The sequence below is a fragment of the Trichosurus vulpecula genome, chromosome 6, assembly GCF_011100635.1.
Source record: "Trichosurus vulpecula isolate mTriVul1 chromosome 6, mTriVul1.pri, whole genome shotgun sequence".
Taxonomy (NCBI): domain Eukaryota; kingdom Metazoa; phylum Chordata; class Mammalia; order Diprotodontia; family Phalangeridae; genus Trichosurus; species Trichosurus vulpecula.
Window position 1 is genome coordinate 36,735,992 of NC_050578.1, and position 24,314 is coordinate 36,760,305.

The 24,314-nt window shown below is 35.6% G+C and overlaps 1 pseudogene; it reads right to left on the reverse strand.

Annotated features, from left to right (window-relative positions):
* Positions 1 to 23,675: 23,675 nt before the first annotated feature.
* LOC118852831 lies at positions 23,676 to 24,111 on the reverse strand (annotated as a pseudogene).
* Between the last annotated feature and the right edge of the window lie 203 nt (positions 24,112 to 24,314).

Here is a 24,314-nt window from a genome sequence, read left to right on the forward strand (position 1 = left end):
AGGAGAACAAGTGCTTTACCCTGCCTTTTGTTTATTTCTGCTACTCTACATTCCCTCTGAGGCAATGTTCTGTCTTTTTCTGTGGAGGAAATTCAGAGAGCCCAAAGTTTTCTGACTTTCTCTGCCATCTCCCCAGAATCCTCTTAAATGCATTATTATATAGAAGATACTGGTCACAGTTTATTTCTATCAAGGAGAGAATGAGAATGTATGGGCTTGTAAAATAGCCAAAAAATTTAAGGTTAAATGTAAGGGAAAACTATAATGAGCAAAATTTATGAATTATCAATAGGATTTACTATGAAAAATATTTAAAACATTTTACTCAGAGGTCTTTAAAAAAGTAGGGCAAACAATCACCTTATTCAGATACTTTGGAAGTCCCATCTTGAAAGGGTAATGCTCTTAATAACTTTCAAAAGTCATTTCCTGTTCAAGGTTTTATGTCTTAAATTTGTATAAGTAAAACTACATCAGAATTTAGCATTACAATTTGTAACAAATAAGTGGTGCTATGATCAATGCTAGACCTTGTTCAGTAGTAAGGATTGAGTGTTGTCCAAAACAAATTCATCTCCATCTGTTCTATAAAAAAAATAATTTCAGAGAGCACTCTAGAGGCAACTACAAAACTTCTTCTTGATCTCACTAACATCTTAATTAAAACTAAAAATGCATAGCATTAAGGAGAGGGCGGCAGAGCCAAGATGGTGGGTGGAAAACAGGGATGTGCTTAGGTCTCCCCCAAATCCCCCCAAACACCTGTAAAAAATGGCTCTGAACAAATTCTACAGCTGCGGAACCCATGAAATATCAGAAGGAAACAGGTCTTCAGCCCAGGAGACCCTGGATGGTCCCCAGAAAGGGTCTATCACAGGGTGCTGGGAGCAGAGCACAGTTCAGCATGGGCCACGTGGGGACAGACCAGACCCAGAGTCAGCCAGCTGGAACAGGCCTTGGGGCCAGGAATCAGTGAGCTGTGGCAGTTACTAAACTTCTCAACCCACAAATGCCAAAGAGCAGGTTAGTGAAAAACTGCCAGATCAAGTTCAGAGCCATCTTGCCACAAGCCCTGGGGGTGCTGGAGGTGGTGCAGCAGTGGCAATGGCAGCAGCAGGAAGCTCCTGAGGCTGCTTCCACAGCTACAGCATCAGCTGCTTCCCAAGTCCCTGGATCACATGGTGGGAGGAATCTAGCAGCAGATCAGAGTGGGAGTGCAAGGAGTGCTTTGTGGGCACAAAGGCAGATTCTCTTGCTGTGCCCTGCTTATATCTGTATTCAGTCCTAGTTGGTGGTTCTTGGGGGAGGAGGAGCACTGCAGTGACAGAGCCTGGGGTGATGGTGGAGTAGAAGTAGCTCTGAAAACAGCAGTGCTTGGACCCTAAAGCTTGGGACAAAGTACTCTTTACTCTACAAGCAGTCACATCCTGACAAAAAAGCCCAAGGCTCAAGTAGTTGACTGGGAACATGAACAGGCAGTGAAAACAAACTCAGACTCATATGCAGACTCAAACTCAAACTCTAGATTACTTTTTTGGTGACAAAGAAGATTTAAATATACAGCCAGAAAAGTCAACAAAGTCAAAGAGCCTACATCAAAAACCTCTAAGAAAAATATGAATTGGTCTCAGGCCATGGAGGAGCTCAAAAAGGATTGGGAAAAACAAATAAGATAAGTAGAGGAAAAATTGGCATGAGAAATGAGAGTGATGCAAGAAAACCATGGAAAACAGGTCAATAACTTGCTACAGGAGACCCAAAAAATATTGAAGAAAACAACACCTTAAAAAATAGACTAAATCAAATGGAAAAGAACACCAAAAAGCTAATGAGGACAAGAATTCCTTGAAAGGCAGAATTAGCTAAATGGAAAAGAAGGTCCCAAAGACCACTGAAGAAAATACCACCTTAAAAATTACATTGGAGCAAGTAGAAGCTAGTGACTTTATGAGAAATCAAGAAATTATAAAGCAGAACTGAAGGAATGAAAAAAATGGAAGACAATGTGAAATATGTCATTGGAAAAACCACTGACTTGGAGAATAGATCCAGGAAAGATAATTCAGAAATTATTGGAGTGCCTGAAAGCCATGATCAAAGAAAGAGCCTAGACATCATCTTTCAAGAAATTATCAAGGAAAACTGCCCTGGTATTGTAGAGCCAGAGGGTAAAATAAAAATTGAAAGAATCCACAATTGTCTTTTGAAATAGATCCCAAAAAGAAAACTCCTAGGAATATTGTTGCCAACTTCCAGAGTTTCTAGGTGAAGGAGAAAATAGTTCAAGCAGCCAGAAAGAAACAATTTGAATATTGTGGAAACACAATCGGAATAACACAAGATCTAGCAACTTCTACATTAAGGGCCTGAAAGGCTTGGAATATGATATTCTGGAGGGCAATGGAGCTAGGATTAAATCCAAGAATCACCTACCCAGCAAAACTGAGTATAATGTTCTAAGGCAAAATATGGATTTTCAGTAAAATAGAGGACTTTGAAGCTTTCTCAGTGAAAGGCCATAGCAGAATAGAAAATTTGACTTTCAAATACAGGAATCAAGTGAAGCATGAAAAGGTAAACAAGAAAGAGAATTCATAAGGGACTTACTAAAGTTGAATTGTTTTGTTTACATTCCTACATGGAAAGATGATGTGTGTACTTCATGAGACCTTTCTCAGCATTAGGGGAGTTGAAGGGAATATAGACAGAGGGCACAGGAGGAGTTGAATATGAAAGGATGACATTAAAATAATGAAACAAATTTAAGCGGTGAGAGAGGAGAAAGGGAGAGATAGAATGGGGTAAATTTTCTCACATAAAAGTGGCAAGAAAAAGTGGTTCTGTTGGAAGGGAAGAGGGGGCAGGTGAGGGGGAATGAATGAATCTTACTCTCATCGGATTCAACTTGAGGAGGGAATAACATACACACTTAATTGGGTATCTTACTCCACAGGAAAGTAAGGAGAAGGGGATAAAAAAGAGAGGAAGACAGAAGGGAGGGCAGATAGGGGGAGGAGTTAATCAAAAGCATACACTTTTGAAAAGGGACAAGGTCAAGGGAGAAAACTGAATAAAGGGACACATGATAGGATGGAAGGAAATATAGTTAGCTGTTCACAACGTGAGCATTGTGGAAGTGTTTTAAATAATGATACATGTGTGATCTATGTTGAATTGCCTACCTTCCTAGGGAGGGTGGGTGGGAAGGGAAGAGGGGAGAGAATTTGCAACTCAAAGTTTTAAAAGCAGATGCTTAAAAAAAGTTGTTTTTTTGCATACAGCTGGGAAACAAAATATATAGGGAATGGGGCATAGAAATCTATCCTGCCCTACAAGAAAGTAAGGGGAAAGGAGATGGGGGGGAGTGGGGTGAAAGAAGGGAGGGCTGACTGGAGAATGAGGCAATCAGAATATATGTTGTCTTGTAATGGGGGAAGGGTAGAAATGGGGAGAAAATGTGTAATTCAAAATCTTGTGGAAATCATTGTTGAAAACTAAAATATTAAATAAAAATGATTTACCTCAAAAAAAAAAGAGTGCATAGCATTGTGCTTCTTTCTTCATCTAGGGTTTATATGAAGATTATCCATGTAGATCATAACCTTATGTTATTCTAGGAAAAGTCCTACTGATCTCTATTGTGTTTTATAATCACTCAAACCTCAATGCATAATTAGGAAACACTTTAATAAATGAAAATAAAATATAGTAAACATGATCAGCGAGGGTTAGCATCAAAACTCATTCACTCATTTACACAACCTCTAGTTTTAATATCCCCAATCAGTTCATCCCACCAAACCCTTAGAGTATTGGTGGAAGACGGTGGGAACAGTCAGGGTTTGTGGAATCTTCTTGCTCCCTTATCACAGAAGACAAAAATTTACAGTTTGGAAAACACTTTCTCTTGTCACTGGCTGCCAGTCTATATCTACTCTCCCTTATTCTAATCCTCACTCTATTCCTGACTGTTCCTTGCTCTACTTAGTGCTACAACTCTTGACCACTGCCACTTCATTACTCAGCTTACTGCATTGTCTATCTATGCATAAGGCTTGCTCTTGGTCAAACAGAAAAGGAAAGTAGGTGGAGGGCTTTATTCCGATCACTGTTTTACTCTTCAATCCTAGGTAACTTTAAATATTAACACATGCCTTGGATTTATACCAGGAATACAAAGCTGGTTCAGGATGAGGAAAATTATAAGCAGAAATGAGCATATTATTAATATCAACAAATAAATATTATATCAGATGTGAAAAAAGCTTTTGACAAGACACAATACCCATTTCTGTATTTTTTAAAAGCATAACAGAAAATAGAAAAATCACTTTTTTGACTTTACCTTAATATGACATTATATAACTAAAACCACTAAGAAAGATTTGTAGTGGAAATAAATTACAAACCTTTCTAGTAACATCAAGAGTAAATCAAAAGTGTCCATTGTCAGCAGTATCATTTGATATAGTACTAGAAATGCTAACTAAAAGAATAAGACAAGGAGAAAGAAACAGAATAAAAACATAGGGAAAGAAAACAAAGATGACATGTTTTTGGAAAAAATATTATTATATATTTAGGGAACTCTAAATAGTTAACTAAAAATATCTAAACAATTTCAGCAAAGTTGAAGAATATAGAATAAATCCATAGGCTTTAATCATAATTTATGTGTATTAGCAACACAAAAAGTCAGGAAGACATACTGAAAATGACTGTATATGGCATATCAAGAAAGACATAATAACTTTATGAGTATAACTACAAAATATAAATTATAGAACTATAGACCTGAAGAACTGAATAATTAATTGCTCATGGTTAGGCATAGTCAATATAAAATTACTATCAATAATACTTTTCTTATTTTAGTGCCATATAAGTTAAGCTGGCAAAGAACTACTTAGTTGTACGTATTACTAGTGGCTTTTCCCCATTTCCATTTTTTTTTAAACCTGACCATGAGAAAGCAGCCATTAAATCTTCTCCTCAGTTCCCAGTTAAAGACATTACTAGAATTATTTTCTCTACTAGAAGTAGAAGACTAATTTAACATTTAAAAAGTCATTGTCTAATTTCCTCCAAAAAATAGGTAAAAGACATCTACATATTTGCTGTATTAAATAAATTGTTGTCCATTGGGGTCAATGGGAATAGTAAATTAAGTAGTATCAATATTATATTAAATATATAAGATATAAAACGATAAATGAGCATGGTTTCTACAATGTGAGGAGAAAGACTTCTCTTCTATCAAGTGCCTAGGCTTATGGTTCCTCAGGATCTTCTGTCTTCTATTAATTCTTGAAATATGAATTCCAGCTCACATTGCTTGCCCGTCCTCCGGGAAAATATTTCAAGACTTCTCATGTCTGGAAAGAATTTGCTCTCTCTCTCTCTCTCTCTCTCTCTCTCTCTCACCAGGAAGCAACAGAAACAATGGGCTGAAGTTGCAAAGAGAGAAAAATTTAGTCTTGACATCAAGATAAACTTTCAAAAAATTAAAGCCATCCAGATATAGAATGAAGCTATTTTTTCGGTGGGGGTGGTGGTGGTGAGAGGGAGGAAAATACATTCCTTGTCCTTAATTTAAAAAAAAATATTTAATAACAATGAAAACTAGTTTGCCAGCTGGCTATCTTAGGATTTGCTCAAGCTCTTAAACAATCTCATAATTAGCATCACATAAAAATCAGAATTTTTAAAAGTCTATCACTTTCTCTTCTCTATTCCTGTGATTGTTTGCCATACTGTTGGACTTTTCATAACATTTCAGACTAAATCTCATAAGGTGAGTCAACAAACTTATACATCACCAAATTGATTTAACTGCATTGTCAAGAATTTATAAAACTCTAATTTTTGAAGTAGCATAGGCAAAGAATCTCTATAAGTCATAGGCATGCCTGCTGACAGTAAATATACTAACATATATTCTAGAAATATTACTGAAAGAACCTTCATTAGAATTACCTTATCCCTCTATGCCAATAAACTTCTATTATGGTTCAAAATTTATAAAGGAGAATAAAAATAGACACAGAAAGATTTTTAACTCAGATGCTATTGCATATGGTATGTGTATATGTATATGTGTGTGTACACACCCAGACACACTCAGACATATATACGTGTATGTATACATATATGTACACACATATATATGAGTGTGTGTGTGTGTGTGTGTGTGTGTGTGTGTGTGTGTGTGTGTGTATATATATATATATATATATATATATATATATATATATATATACATATATACACCCTGTGCCCAATACACACACAGACACACACACTCAAATATATAAGTATATACACTGTAGTGTAGTGGTTCACTGTAGTGGGGACTTGTGGTATATGATGAGAGTATAAGACCATGACCATGGTTATAGATTATAGTAAATTATAGATTCAGACATGAAAAAGATTTTAAATATCATATATGATATATACATATATCATATACGGCATATGTCTGTACTTAGTCCTATTGAGATAGAGACAATAGGTTCCTGGAAAAATGGCCAACATATATGCACTTGTGTATAAATTCACACATATATCTGCATAAATACATAAAACCAAATCTACACCTATGAACACATGTACTTATTGTATAAATATACACAAACATACGTGTGAAGAGTATACAGTATAGGCACATGAATATATATACAATCTATGTGCATATGCATAGAATGAGTGTGTATTTGTATTTATACATGTATGTATGTATTTAGCCCAACACACAGTTCTTACTAGGGGGAGGTTTCTAATTTCTGGTTAGAGGAAAAACATTAGGACTCTAGACACAAATGGAAATTTTTAGAGAGCTTTGAAAAAATTTTTTATATGCAATCTATATACCCACTGGACTTCTATCTTTAGAATTAATTTGGCCTAATTGTTTGCTATGGAAGAGTTTTAGGCAAATTATTGTTCCTTTGCTGAAATAATGTTTTGGTAGGACTCCCATGGTGATTTATTAGCTGACCAAAGATATGATCTTGAGTAAGAAAAGTCAGCAAAAGAAACATTTGGAAAGAAATCTTTCTTCACTGCCTGGTATATTATTGCAATTTTGTAATGCTCTTTTGTGCTATGTGCTTCCTGCCACTACAATTCAGAAATTCTGTCAGATCGCCACTCAGCATCTGACTGTTCTTCCAGAAGTTATAGCCTCAGCTCCATCGCTTAGGCTTTGTATAGTGCTTAAGCTATGCAGAGAAACCACATAAATATAAGATAATAGAAGGTGCTCTCATGGATCAAAGCCCCTCACTGGCCCTTAGTTGCTTTCTCTAATCATGTAATGTTATACTTCGACTTGTGAAGTGAAAGTTATTGGAGTGAAATGGGAAAGCAAGACAAGATTTGGGGAAGGGGGAATCTCAAAGGGAAGTCTCGGAGCTATGATATATAGATAGACAAATAACTATATAGAGACATACATCTACATCTTTCTACCTATATATACCCACATTACCCAAAGTGGGCAAAGCATTGTACCTAGGGAAAATATATATTTGTGAACTAGGAGAAAAATGAAAATCGCTTTCCACTTTTTATAAACCTATTCAAGCTTCACAGAAAGCCTTTTGGTGGTGGCCTTTTAAAAAATTATTTTTAAGGCTTACACAACTGTTAAACTGTAAGGAATGTTGGGGAACATAACACCTCAAAGAACTTTATAATATAAACATCTGAATTAAGAAAACTCCCTTTTTATACACATTGCTCTTTATACATTTCCATTTCTTAGAGAAACACTTGAAAACAAAACAAACCCCAACTAACTCAGATATTTCTCAGAGCCACACAATTAAGACATTAGGTTCAAAATTGCCAATGATTTCATTTGCAATATGTACCAGGAAATACATGTGTGTATTTTTATACAAAGATATGTATACGTGTATATGTATATATACGCATGTATATATGCAACCATAATGCAAAATGCACTTAGCCTGATGACTTAACACTACCTTTCTAAGTCAAATGCCCAAACTCATAACTATGTTCATCAAGACTGAAGGAAAAAGTCCTTTGTTCAGTAGAATACTCTGGCCTCTGATGATAGGATGTGAAGGCTTTCACCCTGGGGTCACTAATTCCAATCCATCAAAAGTAGCAGTGACAGAAGATCATTAAAAACTGAAGGATGATCTGTGGCTCGTGTTCTTTCTGAAATGAGTTGGAAGGTCAGCATCTGCACTATAAAAGGAGCTAAAAATTGACATTACTTGACCCAGTACTTGTTGATAATTCGAAATCCTAGGATTGAATAGAGATAATGGTTGAGACACGTTAGAAAATGGAGGGGGGGGGGCGGAGATAACTCAAATAGTATCATTACAATCTGTGATTTTTGAATTATTTCCTATCTTGAAAGCAAAAAGAGCAATCTACATATTGATTATATTATTTTTATTATATTATTATTTTTAAATAAAAGTTCTAAATGGGAAAATGTTCTATAATAAGTAATTTGGCAGAGCCTCTTTGCATTGGTTATAAGGAAACTATCTCTACTAATAGTGACTTATCATTGTTCTACAATTTAGTTGCCTGGGGTATTAAAAAGTTATGTCACTTGATCTGGTTTACTGATGGAGAAGACACTTGAATCCAGGCCCTCTTCGTTGCAATGCCAATTTATTTTAAATTTTTTTTAAATTTTTATAAACTAGACCATGCTCCTTCTTAATGAAAAAATTTGGACAAGTTAACTTACATTATTATTTTTGTGTTGTATGCACTGGTACTTTGGAAACAAACTTTGGAGAAACATATTTGTTAAGATTTTTTTTGAAGTGGGTTGATCAGCAAAGTGGTTATTAATCATATTATGCAACACTATAAAATGTCCAGCTTGATAAGAATAGGCCTGGTTTGGTAGGGCAGTATTCATGATGTCAGAATATGAGACCTGTGAGAGAACTTGTAGATTATCTACTTTAATCCCCTCCTTTGACAGAGAATGAAACCATAGCAAAGTTCCAACCAAAGTAGTCTTGGGGGTGGACCCGTTAGAACTCTTAAATATATCCTCCCACACACAAACACTTTTATTAAGTCCTGCAACATGATGAATTTTGCACTTCAAATTCATAATGAATTAAGCATTTTGGGGGGGCTGGTCTGACTAGTTAATAATGCCAATAACTTTGTAGGGGAAATTGCATTTGAAACTTCATATATCCATTTTAAAGCTAATGAGTGTGAACTTCTTTCAATAGGTTGGTTTTTATCATATGAATAATTAAAAGCAATTTATATGAACAAACACCTATTGACTGCCTAGCATAATGAACAAGGCATTGTGCTAGGTACTGATATGTCCCTGAGCTAAAGTAGTTTTCAACTTGAAAAAAAATCCCCTTTACTTGTGTCTTTGATCCCCAATCATCTTCTCTAGGAGCTTGTTCCATCAGTCATTCCCTTCATCTAATCCTCAAATTCCTCCTCCAACTAACTCTTTCCCCACTGTCTTCAACTAAGCTTATATCTCCCCAGCCTTAAAAAAATAAAATAAAACAAAACAAAGTAAAAACAAACTAATTTAAGGAGGGCACTAGTAACTTTGGTGGGAGATTGTATCCATCTGGCATTCTTGAATAAAGGAAATCTAGTGATTCTACTAGGTACAGAGGAGGAAGAAATATATTCTAGGCATGGTAGATAGCTTGTGCAAAAGAATGGAGTTGGAATATGGAATGTGGGCAACAGCAAATTCCAATTTGTTTGAATCATAGAGTTCTTGAAGGTCAGTAATGTGCAATAAGCATTGAAACATAGGCTGAAGCCAGACATTGAAGGACTTCAAATGCCAAACATAGGCATTTGCATTTTATCCCATGTTTAAGTGGCTTGGAGAGGATACAGTAGACCATCTTGAGTATAGGTGTGAGTTGGCCAAAGAAGTTCTTTATGAATAGATTTCCTCCCTCTTACTCCTAAAATCTTGAAGAAGGTAATCAGCAGTATTGCATCTGATAACTCAACATTTTCTCAGTTCTTAGCCCTTTGTAATGTGACTTCTGACCATTAATGAAAATCTATCATGGTCACTTATGACTATATTGATAATATTGCTTTTTCCAAGTTTACCAACCATCTCTTAACTTTAATTTCCTAAAGCCTTTTTTAAAGCTTTTATCATTCTGTGACTTTTTACATTTTTCATAAATTGTCTTTTCCCTTGCATTTCAAAACACTGTTCTCTCCTAGAGCTCTTCCAAATGAAAACTCTACTCAGCAATGTAAAGCCCTTCCCAACCCAGCCCCTTTCTGCTTCATCCATTTTCTTACACATTACTCTAAGCCACACATACTGTATTTAAGCCATTGCAGTGGACTTGCTATTCCTCATACATGACAACCCAGCTCCCAGCTGCAGTGCCTTTGCATTGGCCATTTCCAGTACCAGGAATATTCTCCTTTCTCCATCTTGGAATTCCAAATTTCCTTCATTACAAGCATCACCTTCTGCAGGAGGCTTTTCCTGTTTCATCTAGATGCTAATGTCTTGCCATCCAAGGCCATCTAATATCTGCTTTGTCTGTCTTGTATGCATATCACATCACATCATATCATATTGTGTCATATCTTATATCATATCAACTAGTATGTTATATGTATAAGTGTGCCTTGTACATAATTATATATATATATATGTGTGTGTGTGTGTGTGTGTGTGTGTGTGTGTGTGTGTGTGTGTATGCATGTTCTCTCTCCCATTAGAATATAAGCTCCTTGAGAGCAGGGACTGTTTTGCCTTTTCTTTGTATTCCTAAGAGTTACCTCATTATCTGCCACATAGTAAGTTGTTAAATTCTTAAGCTAGAGCTTAAAGTTATACTAGAACTTTCTGGATATAACATATATGCCAGTTGAATGATTTTCTTGGTCTCCTTTGCTATTTCATTATCCCACTATCCCTATCCTTTTGTAATCATGACTTTCTCTGAAATGTCAGTCCTGAGATCACATCTCTTCCCTCTCTATACAAGAGCAGTCTATAAATCTTAAAATTTTATATAAATGTGATTTATTATGATGTTGTACTTCATTGATCTAATCTGTTCCAGAAAGCTCAATCTATATTTTTCTCTATAATTCTCCCAAATCTATACATCTATCACCAATTTGTCTTCTGCACTTAAAGTCTATATTACAAACAGCTGATTGGGCATCTTTTGGAGTCAAGCTGTCCCTATAAACATTCAATATATCAACGTGTTTCCGATACTTATTCCTCCTTCAAATGTTTCTATTTCTTTTGATGGCACCGTTCTCTTAGTCACTTATCTGGAACCTTGAAGTCATCCTTGACTATTCGACCTCTTTCATTTGTTATATCTAGTCAGTTACTAAATCCTATTAAATTGACCACAATCTCTCTGATACTTGTCTCACCTCCATTCACAAGACCACTACCCTTACATAAACCCTCAAGAACTTTCAGCTGGTCATTTGCAATGGCCTGTTAATTTAGCTATCACTCTTACAACTTATCCTTAATAAAGTAACCAAAATAATCTGCCTAAAGCATTGCTCTTATGACATTCTCATGGTCAAAATACTTCAAATCTTTTTTGCCTCATTAATAAAACTCAAACTTCTTAATCTTAAATTAAAAATGTTCTACAAGTTGTTTTCAATTTATCTTTTCAGGCTTTTTTTTATTATTAGCTTTCATCTAGTTTATATTCAAAAGAAATTGGTCTACCAGTTGATCTATCAATCTTGCAAGACTGGCTGAGCATGAGTTGAAGCACTTTTGAAATTTCAGAATGGGATAACTAAACCTATTTCTGAGAATGAGTCCTTTAGGTTTTTCTTATCTTGAATTCCAAATATATGTGTGTATATATATATATATATATATATATATATATATATATATATATATATATATATATATTTATACACACACACACACACATACGTGTATGGGTGTGTGTGTGTGTGTGTGTGTGTGTGTGTGTAAAACCCTAATAATGATGCACATGGTACCGAGGAAATAAATTTATGAACATTAGAATTATGTTTTTAGGTGTCCTCAGCCTCTTCACTCAATATACTTTAGTCTTTTGATGGGAACTAAGTATTATAAGTATACTAAAAACAATTTGAATTCAATTAAACATACATTTGTTAACTGTCTTCTATATATAAAGAACATGGTATTATGCCTTGCGTAAAAGTTGAAATGTAGATAATATATACAAACACATACATGTTTTTCCACATACCTGTTTGTTTCATATGTGCATTCATATGTGTATGCAAACATACACATGTAAATATATACAGTCTTACACATAGCATTTAGCACATATATACAAATACATATCCATACACATATATGTGTGTACATATACACATACATGTATATATATATTTATTATATTATTTATGCAAACATATACAGAGTTTTATACAGTGGTTATTTTATATACAAATACATGTGTACACACATATTTACAAATTTATACATATTTAAAATATAGTATTTTGCATGTGTGCATATGTATGCATGTATGAAACTAATATGATTAAGACGGTAGGCTTGTATGTGCATGGATGTGTGTATACATGCATGTACACATACAATGTGTACACATGTGTGTATATATACATATATTTACACATATATTGTGTGTGCATATGTGTTTTATGTGTAAGACTCTACTAGGTGCCATCAGATATTAAAAAGGGGGGGCAGGCAGGTTGTATCTTGAAGTAGCTTACAGTGTACAATAGGAAATATAGCTTATATACAGTAATATATAATACAAGCATGGTAGAAACAAAAGACAAATACAAACCTAATTATCTCAGAGAATTAGAAGAGAGAAAGGACATTTTCATAGGTGGGGAGGTATCGTGAGAAATTAGGCAAGAACTCAAAGGAGAGGTTGTACCTGAACTGAGTTTTGAAAGAACTTTGAGAAATTTCTGTGCAGAGGGAGTACCTATCAAATGTGACTTTTAAATCCCAAAGGTATAGGGGGATAGCTAGAGAGTGCACTAACTTACAGCCAAGAAGGATTAGAAATTTCTAATGGAGTATCTGAGTCAGTTGCCAGGTGGGAAATTACTTAGGCAGTTTCTGTGCTAATCTATTCACACATGAGCAGTATTTTCAAGCATTCAGTAGAATGCAATATACTTGAGCCACTACATGGTAGGTCGTAAACCCTAAGTTACTCCTTTCAGTGGTGACTAGGGTAAACAGCTTTTCCTTTTGACAATGGAAAAAAATTAACCCTCACATTTCTGCTTCAGCATCTGAATCACTTGTTTAAAATCGCAGCTACCATTTTTTCTTTGAAATATGTATTTGTGTGTATATTCACACAAGTGTATGTGTGTATCTATACTTATCTACCTATCATCTTACTATCTGTTTGTCTGCTTGCCTCTATTTACCTATCCTTCTCTATATATTTCTCTCTTCTCATAATCCCAAAGAATAGAGGAAAGCATGTGGTAAATAAATGTTTTCAAACTCAAATAGAAATCAGTTGATTAAACCTAAATAATGATCCCTAGACCACATATCAATTTATTGTATTGGATTGTATTTTTATTTATTTTGTTAACTATTTACCAATCACATTTTAATCTGCTTCAAACAAGAGTTTTGTAGGCTGCATGCAGCCAGTGGACCACATGTTTTACAAATTTGTTGTAAATTACTGAAGTTTAATTTGTTTAAAATTAAGAAAGAAATTAAAATACATACCTATTCATATGCAGCTACAATCTGCTGGATCTATGATAGGTACCTTTGTCTTTTTTTTTAGTATTTACAAAATCTGTGTGTATTGTGTGTGTGTGTGTGTGTCTGTGTATTGATGGTAGCACTTTCCAAGGATAAGAAAGCCATTTGATAACTCACTGGAATACATTTTCAACATTCAGTTTTCGTCAAGCTCTGGGCTAGAGCTGATCTTAGTACCTTTTAACTTGAGATAATACTTGGCCATTTTGATTCTTTTGGTATCTTGTCCAGTAGGGTGCCCTGAGCACAATCCATCTTTACCAAACACTCTCCACTCTGGTAAAACATGTTTACTTTATTTCTATATTATCCTCTGTAGTGACCCCAAAGACAGCACTTTACTATAAGAGAGCCCTATAATCTACCTCACCTGTCCTAGTGCCCTTTAACTCCCAAACTCTGGAGTGGTCCATTACTAACACAGACAAGGAAATCAAACGTTTTCTGGGTTACAAAGGATAGGAGAAAGAAAAAGGAGAAGAAAGGGCAATTTCAGGGCTTCATCACTTTAGTTAAAAAGCAGGTAGATGCTGAGGGATGATGTGAAACAATTTTGGAAAAAGTTGATTGGGATCATACTGTGGATGATATTATAACAGGCTGAAGACCTAATATTCAACTCCATACACAAAGGGGAATCATTAAAGATTTTTTAATGGCATTAAGGTGTGCCATGGATCAAATTATACCTTAGGAAGGTTTATTTGCCAGTTATATTAATAGTAGATTTGTGAATGGAGATATGGTATACAAGAAGACCTTTAGAGAAACTGTCTGAATCATCGAAGCAAGATGCCAAGAGGGCATGGGTATAGTGGTGGAAATATGAGTGGGGGAAATGAGACTATTAGGAAAGATGTGGAGGCAAAACTGATAGGAATTTACAACTAAAGAAAATTACTGAGAATGATGATATCATTGAGTTGTTAAAGGATCACTAGTGAGTTTTAGGAGAGCTCAAAGTTAAGTGTAATGGTACGGTTTTAAGCCAGAATGCAAATGGTTGAACAATGGATAGATAGTGGAGATTTGGAGAAACTAAGAATAAAATGAAATGAGAAGAATCAGGAGAACAATTTATAAATAGCAACAGCATTTTAAAAATTAGCAACTGTGAAAGCTTTAAGAACTCTGATAAATATAGTAGCTATTCATGATCGAAGAGAACCAATGCAAAATGATATCCATTATAAAGATGTTTTCAGAATTAGAGTATGGAATGAAACCTATATACATACATACATACATACATACACACACACACACACACACACACACACACACACACACACACATATATATATATATACAGTCGTTGAGGGAATTGGTTTTGCTTGACTATGTGTATTCATTACAAGATATCTGTTTTCCTTTCTTCCCCCATCAATAGTTTGGGTATCAGGAGGGAGAGAAAATAGATATGTTTTGTTTTGTTTTGTTTTTCTTTTCATTTTTTAAGAGGTGAGGGAGTTTACAGAAGTGAAATGTTACATAACTATGCAGATGGAGTCACAGTATTATTAATTTTACTTAACTTTCTTATTTGTTTCAAGAGAACTCTTACAAAGTAGAAATAATATGTAAATGTAAAATTAGAAAAAAAAACCTTCAAAAATTCCAAAATTAAAAAAGAGGAGTAGATTACTCTTTCAAGGTGTTTAGAAATGAAATAGCAATTGGTCCATAAGGCAATAAGGCACAGATACAAAACTAGGTTGAAAAGTAAATAGAATGATGAAACTGGCATAAGTAAAACTTGACGTCAAATCCTAACTCAGACACTTATCAGCTCTGCTACTGCTAAGCAAATCATTTAACCTCTCTAAACTTCAGTTTGCTCATCTGTAAAATAGCATAATAGCTATTTATAATAGCGCCTACCCCTCACGGTTGTTGTGACTGGCACATAGCATGTACATTTACACACACCTGTGTATATGTATGTATGCATACACACATAAACACATGGACACACACATGCACACACATGTTATTTCGCAAACTTCAAAGTACTATATAAATGTTGACTGGAAGCATTGTGGTCTAATGGACAGAAATGACCTTAGAGGCAGGAATATCTCAGCTCAAGTCAAGTTCTGTTCGGCACATACTAACTGTATGCCCTAGGTAAGTCACTTAGTTTCTCAGTCATGTCAAGTCAAAAATCATTTGTAAAACAGCGACTACGTGCCAGACATTGTGCCACGTGCAGAGGATACAAAGAAAGGGGAAAATAATGATTTATACAAACAGCTCCTTGTTTCTAGTCTAATGATGGGGGGGAAATAACAGGCAAACAACGACGTACAAGCTCTCTCTCTCTCTCTCTTTACATATATATGTATATATATACACATATATATGTGTGTACACACACATATACATATATATGCATATATATACATATATGTATACATACATATATATGGGATAAATTGCAAAATATCTTGAAAAGAAGGCAGTACAATTAGGAGAACTGAGGAATGCTTCTTGTAGAAGGTGGAAATTTAGTTGAAATTTGAAGCTTTCATTGAAATCAGGAGGTGGAGATGGAGAGGGAGACAGCTAATTAAAATGAGCCAAATGGTGAGATGGACTGTTGGAGATGGATGTTCTACCAATAACCATATCTCAGTGTCACCAGATTGTAGAGTTACATGGGTGGTCAAGGGTGACCGTTTAAGATCAATTAAAACTGAAAATATGAGTAGAGGGAAGCAGGACACGAAAGGCTATAAAAGCCAGAGAATTTTTTATTATTTACCATTTCTGAAAGAGAGGTGATGTTTACTTAGGATCAGAGATTGAGAGCTAGAAGGTACTTCAGAGTCCACTTAGCCCCAACCTCGCAATTTCTAGATGAGGGAAATTAAGCCCACCAAGGTTAAGTGAATCTAAGAATTTAAATTACAAGTGAGTGGCTGATCTTCATTAATGGATGAATTTTCCATATTAGGAGTTCTCAATGCAAATGAAATAACAGATCCAAAAAGATCAAAACAAAACAAAACAAAGGCACGCACACAAAAAAATCTTATTCATATCTAATGATAAAAATCATGCAAGTTTTCTTGTAAATTAAAAGGTACCCAGAACATTATCTTATACAATATACGTGCTTAACACATATTTCTCAAATAGAATGGAGTTGGGTTGTTTCCCTTGGACTAACTTTGCTTGATATGAAGTCTTGCAAACTTCTCAACTCTTGGGGTTTGGAGGAGATGGTCATCACCATTCTACTGACCAGATACAGAGCAAAGGAAAAGGCACTAATGTAAAATCAGGGACCACCTACAAAAAAGATGAAGAGGAGTAATGTTCATTGACACTCTGCCCTACACAAGATGAGAGAGGGAAAAAAGTAAGTTAGTTAGTCAATAAACATTTGCTAAACACCTACTATGTTGCAGGTTCTGGGCTAAGTGATTAAAGAGTTCACAATCGAATAAAAGTGCTCCAATGCAAACCTTCAGAAGACGCATTGAAAATACACCTGAATTGTCTTTCTCTTTCTTTCTTTCTTTGTTTCTTTCTTTGTTTCTTTTTTCTTTCTTTCTTTCTTCCTTCCTTCCTTCCTTCCTCTCTCTCTCTCTCTCTTTCTCGGCATACATACAAGACTCTCCAGGTCTGTTACTCTTCATCCTTATGAGCTGATTTGATGCAATGTCACACCTTCTGAATTTGAAACTATTTGTTAGATTTAAAGATCAACAGAGGTTTTCCCTTTTGTAGCAACATATACAATCTTTATAGCCTCAAGTCAGCTTTGAATGTGATAACAAGAAGCTACATGCTTGAACAAGGCTCATGACTTTTTGTGACCTGTTTTTTCTAAGACCAATTTTTCAAGTTAGATCTAAATGGAGAGGCATCCAGTTATTACACTGGCTACCCCAACCATATGGAAAGTGACACATTGCTGATTTTAATTATGATATTGCCAAGGATGGCTAAGCAGGCAGGCTCCTAAAAATTCAATTACACAATGTTTTTTTTTAAACGACACATGAAACTACATCATTTACAACTTATTACAAATACTTATTAAAGTTAACAAGAAAGGAACAACACATTTGAATGCTTCAATGTCCACTTTTGAGATTCCCAGGCAATTCACTTAACCCTGTTTGCTTCAATTTCTTCATCTGTAAAATGAGTTGGAGAAGGAAATGGCAAACTACTCCAGTATCTTTGCCAAGAAAACACCACATAGGGTTGTGAAGAGTCAGACATGACTTTAACTACTGAACAACAAGAGTACATTGCTTTGATTTTGCTTTCTTCTCTCTTCAATAATTCATATAATTTCATTTTTTATTTTAATTATTTCTTTTTCCATAATAATGGTCCATAATGCTCTAATACTACAATGTGTTGAACTATCTTTGATCATCTGAAATGCATTGTTTACAGGATTTTATGTTTCTAAAACATGCTGAGATTAATGTTTATAAGCAATGCTCTGATTAATATTTTTGGGCAGATAGGCCTTTTAAAAATCTATAAAGTCCTTAAGGTAAAGTCCCTGTAGGACGTTGCTCTGTCAAAGAGTATAAATGCCTTTATAACATTTCCTTTATATTACATCTTTGTTTTCCCCAAAGATTTCATGTATCAGAGCTTTACAACATCAAAATACTGTGCTTATTTTTTACAACACTGCTAAAAGTGAATTTTATAGTTTTAAACTATTATTCCCACTTTAATGACTGGAAGATGTTATATTAGAGTTGTTTTAAGGTATATTTTATTTTATTAGACAATTTGTATGATTATTCAAGTAGTTATTGGTAATTTGTTTTGCTTCTTTTGAGAAGAATATTTCATAACTTGATTTTGGAGTAATGTCTATCTCTCTAAATATATATACATGCATACGTACAAGTATATATATATATTATATATATAATTTCATTATAAATTACAGATATAAAATTTTTATATTTTTACAGAAACATTTTCTCATCTATTTGAGTTTTGGATACATTTCTGTTTTAGTCATACATTTTTTTCTAAATTAATCCATTTTATCTTTTATAATTTTACTTTTGAACATATGTGAACTTTTTTCTCTACATAATTTTAGCAGACATATCATTCCCTTTCTTATAGATTTATGCTTTTTAGATTTAGATCATTTAATTACTTGGGATGTATGTATTGTGTATATATACTACTCTCCTCTCCTGTCCTCCCTCCCTTTTCTTCCTCTCTTCTCTCCTCTCTTCTCCTTTCCTTCTCTGATCCTGCCACTTAATTTTCTTAACAGTTTTATTTTATTTGCCTCTAATGCTGAGTTATCTATTCAGTTTCATTTATCTATTCCCCCTTATTTTTGAATTTAACAACAGATAGTCTAATTTACATATCTCTGCCTTATATTACAATTTGCCAACTGGCAATATGAGAATCCCTTCCCCTTCCTCTACCAGTGAATCTTCCCTAATTGTCTTGACCATTTGTTCTTTTTTAAAATATCATCATTTTATCTCAGATCACTGGCACTTTGATTAGTATTTCATCAAGTTGACAAATAGGATTTAATTATATGTATATATATGTATATATACATATACATATTTACTCTATTTTTGCAATATAGTCATGTATATTAGACATCTCTCAAAAAACTCATCACTATTTTATTCCTGTTTAGATTATTTGATATTTGTCTTCATATCGGTCTTATATGTGTCTTTATAGATCAATGTTATTGTCCAAGTATTTGATATAATTTGCGATTATTGTTGGTGGTGTTTCTTTTCCTAAAAGTTTCTTCTTGGGTTGGTCAACAATATAGAGAGATAATTTGCTACTTCGATTGGTAATTTGATTTCTCTTTTTTCTTGCTCTTCCTATATTTAACATTTGGCCAATATTGTAATATCTTTTACAAATTATCTGTTTTATTGATCAATTTGACCATCCTTTCATTATCTACTGTTGTCTTCTCATTTTATTATAATGATTTCCTTCATGGTGATTGCTTTTTTTGCAGTCTTTTTCATTTTTTTTCCTATGCAAACAACTCATTAATTTAATTATTTTCTCTTCTGTTCTTATAAAAGTTCAGGTATATACATTTGTCACTGAGTACTACTTTGGTTGGAGCCCATAAACATTGATACATTGTATTTATGTTGTCATTATAAGTAGTATAAGAAGGAGCCAAGATGGGGGAGTAAGCAGTGAATCAGAGCTCTCCCACAGCCACCTCCAAACAACCATAAAATAGTGCAACAAATCCTGGAACAATAGAACCAGCAAAAAGATGGGGAGAACAATATTTTAGCCTGAGAAATTTGAAGATAGATTTGTCTCACTCAGGTAAAATGGGAGCGCATTCCAGGACAAGAAGCATCCCAGCAATCCAGCAGCAAACCCCAACTCAGCAAACCAGCAGGAGATCCTGAGCCCCAGTGTTTTGGAGCAGGCACATGCCAATACCAGGCCTCACCTCCATGCATTAGCATAGCCAGGGGAACCAGCAGACTCCAGATTGAAGAACCCCCATAAACTTCAATGTAGCCCTGGGCAAACAGGCTTCCTCCAGCTGCCAGAACTCCATGTGCTTCAGCACAGTCCCAGGCAAACAGGCATCCTGCAGAGGCCAGACCACCATGTCCTTCAGTTTAGCCTCAGAGAAATTGCAGAAACACCCCACCAGCCTCAGCACACAGTTAAGCTGCCAAACGCCTACAGTCTCCAGCAGTGATAGCCACCTCCAACTCTAACCATTCAATGTAGCAGGAGACACAAGGGTTCCCCATGGGCCTCAGAGTAACATTAGTTGCATCACCAGGTAAACAGCCAGGGCATGTAGTTCCTGGCTCAAGAAACTTCAGAGAGTATCACTTCCACCCTGGGAGCAGAGCTCAAAATTAAAAGAAAGGAAAAAGGCAAAAAAATACATCAGTAAAAACCAACAGCAACAAAAACAAAAGAAAATCTGACCATAGAAACTTCTTATGGTGACAGGGAAGACCAAGACACAAGCTCAGAAGAGCACCCCAATGTCAAAAGGCCTATTGGCAAAATTCCAAAGAAAACTGGAAAATGATCTCAAGCCCAGAAAGAACTCATGGACGAGCTCAAAAATGAGATTAAAAATCATATCAAGGGTCAACTAGGTGGCACAGTGGATAGAGCATCAGCTCTGGAGTCGAGAGGACCTTAGTTCAAATCTGGCCTCAGACACTTGACACTAGTTGTGTGACCCTGGGCAAGTCACTTAACCCCTATTGCCTCAACCCCCCAAAAAAATCATATCTGAGAGGTAGAAGAAAAATTGTGAAAAGAAGTGAGAGTGATGCAAGAGAATTATGAAACAAAAGAGTCAACATCTTAGAAAAAGAAACTGCTTAAAAAGAACAATTGGCCAAATGGAAAAGGAAGTACAAAAGCTAACTGGAGGAAACAACTCCTTAAAAGTTATAATTGGGCAAGTGGAAGCTAATGACTCTATGAGACATCATGGATCAGTAGAATAAATTCTAAAGAATGAAAACAGAAGAAAATCTAGAATACCTCATGGGAAAAACAGCTGACTCAGAAAATAGATTCAGGAGAGACAATGACAGAATCATGGGACTACCTGAAAGGCATAATCAAAAGGAGGGCCTGGAATGAATCCTTGAAGTAATTATCAAGAAAAACTGCCCTGATATCCTGGAACCAGAGGGCAAAATAGGCATTGAAAGGATCCATCAATCACATCAGGAAAGATCCCAAAATAAAAATTCCAAGGAACATTATGGCCAAATTACATAATGATCAGGTTAAGGAAACAATACTGCAAGGGGACAGAAAGAAATAATTCAAATCTTGGGGAGTCACAATCAGGGTTACACTGGAGTAAACGGGTGCAATATTAAGGATCAGGGGTCATGGAATGTAATATTCTGGAAGGCAGAGGAGCTAGGACTACAACAAAGAATTACCTCTCAGCTGAAGTAAGCATAATACTTCAAGGGGAAAAAATGGTCATTCAAAAAACAGGATTTCAATCTTTCATAAGAAGACCAGAAGTGAACAAAGAAGTCTCCAAAGCAAAACCCAAGAGAAGCCTAAACAAGATAGAAAGGGAAAAGAAAACATAAGGGACTCAATGGAGCTGAACTGCTTATATCCCTACATGGGAAGATGATACTTGTAATTCTTAAAAATGGTACCACCAATAGTACAGCTAGAAAGAATATTACATAGACAGAGGGTATGGGTATAAGGTGAGTTTGAGTAAATAACATAAAAAATAACAAATTGATGAGAAAGAGGAGTATACTGGGTGTAGAAGGAAGGAAGACATAGAATGGGGTAAATTATTTCTTATGAAGAGGAGTGAAACAGAGGGGAAGATAGGGTGGGGGGAGATAGGCATCACGTAATCCTTACTGTCATCTGTATTGGCTCAAAGAGGGAATAATATACAGAATGAGTTTGATATAGGAATCTATCTTAGCAGACAGGAAAGTAGGTATAGAGGAGAATAAGTAAAGGCCAAAGTGTTTGGAGCAGGGTGGAGAACTGACAGAAGAGAGGGCAGAATGGGGAAGATGGTAGACAGAAGAAAAATACTGTTGAGGAGAGAGAGAAAGGGTGAAAAGAGATACAGGGCAAATAGGAGGAAAAATAGAATGGAAGGAAATACACAGTTAGTAATGATAACTTTGAATGTGAATGGGATGACATCTCCCATAAAAATGAAATGGGTGGCAAAGTGGATCAAGAACCAGAATCCTACAATATGCTGTTTACAAGAAACGCACTTGAAGCAGAGACACTCACACAGAGTAAGGGTAAGAGAAAGGAGCAGAATCTATTATGTGCCAGCTGAAGAAAAAAAATACAGGGATAGCAATCCTGATCTCAGGCAAAGCAAAAGCAAAAATAGATCTAATTTAAAAAGATAAGAAACTACTTCTTCCTTAAAGGTACAATAGAGAATGAAACAATATAAATACCAATGAGTTACAATTTTATGACCAAACAAAAGACAGAGAGCATTATGAAATGTAAAATAGATAACTTTGATTACATTAAATTAAAAAGCCTTTGCACAAACAAAACCAACATAACCTAGATTAGAAGGAAAGCAGAAACCTGAGAAACAATCTTTACAGCAAGTATCTCTGATAAAGGCCTTATTTCTTGAACATATAGAGAACTGAATCAAATTTGTAAGAATACAAACCATTCCCCAATTGATAAATGGTCAAAGGATATGAACAGGCACTTTTCAGATGAAGAAATCAAAGCTATCTATAGGCATATGAAGAAGTGCTCTAAATTACTTTTGATCAGAGAAATACGAATTAAAAGAACCCTGAGGTACCACTTCACATTTATCAGATTGGATAACATGATTCCCACCCCCCAAAAAGGAAAGAAAATGATAAATGTTGGAGAAGATGTGGTAAAATTGAGACACTAAAACACCATTGGTGGAGTCGTGAATTGATCCAACCATTCTGAAGAGCAATTTGGAGCATTGCTCAAAGGGCAATCCAACAGTGCATAACATTTGATCTAGGAAAACTATGTTAGTGTACCAAAGATATCATAGAAAAAGGGGGAGAAGGACCTACAGTGTGCAAAAATATTGCTTTCATTGATGTGTGAAAGTTTTATTCTCCATTCTAAATACAGCAGCAAGAAAAGGGACTAGAGGGAGGGAAGCGTTGACTAGGTGGGATTAGAGTGTCAGAAGCAAAGGACAACTTGAGCTGGAAGAATCTGGAGGGGAATTCAGTCCTGGGTTTCCTCATGTAGCCACTTTGGAACAGCGCAAGGGAGGATTGGAAGGCTCTTTGGGTGATGAAAGCACAGGGAGATCTAGAATGAATACAGACGTAGTTTCAGAGGAATACTGTTCTCAGCCTGCCCAGGCAGAGAAGAAGAGCAGTGATCCAACGTAGGCGTCAAACTTACCGCGAAAAAGTTCACTTTGTATAGTTTGACCCAGTGGGCACAGAGGATTCTTCACCACCAGCTTCACGTACAGCCCACTGTAGATATGGTGTAGGACATTCCGAATGGGTCCTACACCCAGATTTGTGTTCGTTACAACCTTGGCCCCATTGGGTGTCCCATAGTAATGGAGCTTGTAGTGGCTTGTCTGGAAGACCAGGAATCCATCTTTCATGTTCACAGGTGACATCTTGCTGACAAAAGATCGGATAGAGAAGAGCATCCCATACATCAGCTTGTATTCCTCCTCCTTGGGGATCCCCGCCTGCTTCTTGAGGTGCCACTCTGTAGTACAGGCAAACCCCATCTTGGTCAAACAAGTATAGCTTGTGGACAGTCATCAGAAATATACCCGGGCTGTGCCGGTGCGCACCTGAGAACCACGGCGGGGCGGGGGGGGGGTGCGGGGGGGGGGGTCCTCTGTCACCCACCACTTCCCCCCAAAATATTTCTATCCTCCCTTTTTGTGGTGACAAAATATTGGACATTTAGGAGATGCCCATCAATTTGGGGATGGCTGAACAAGTTGTGTTATATTAATGTA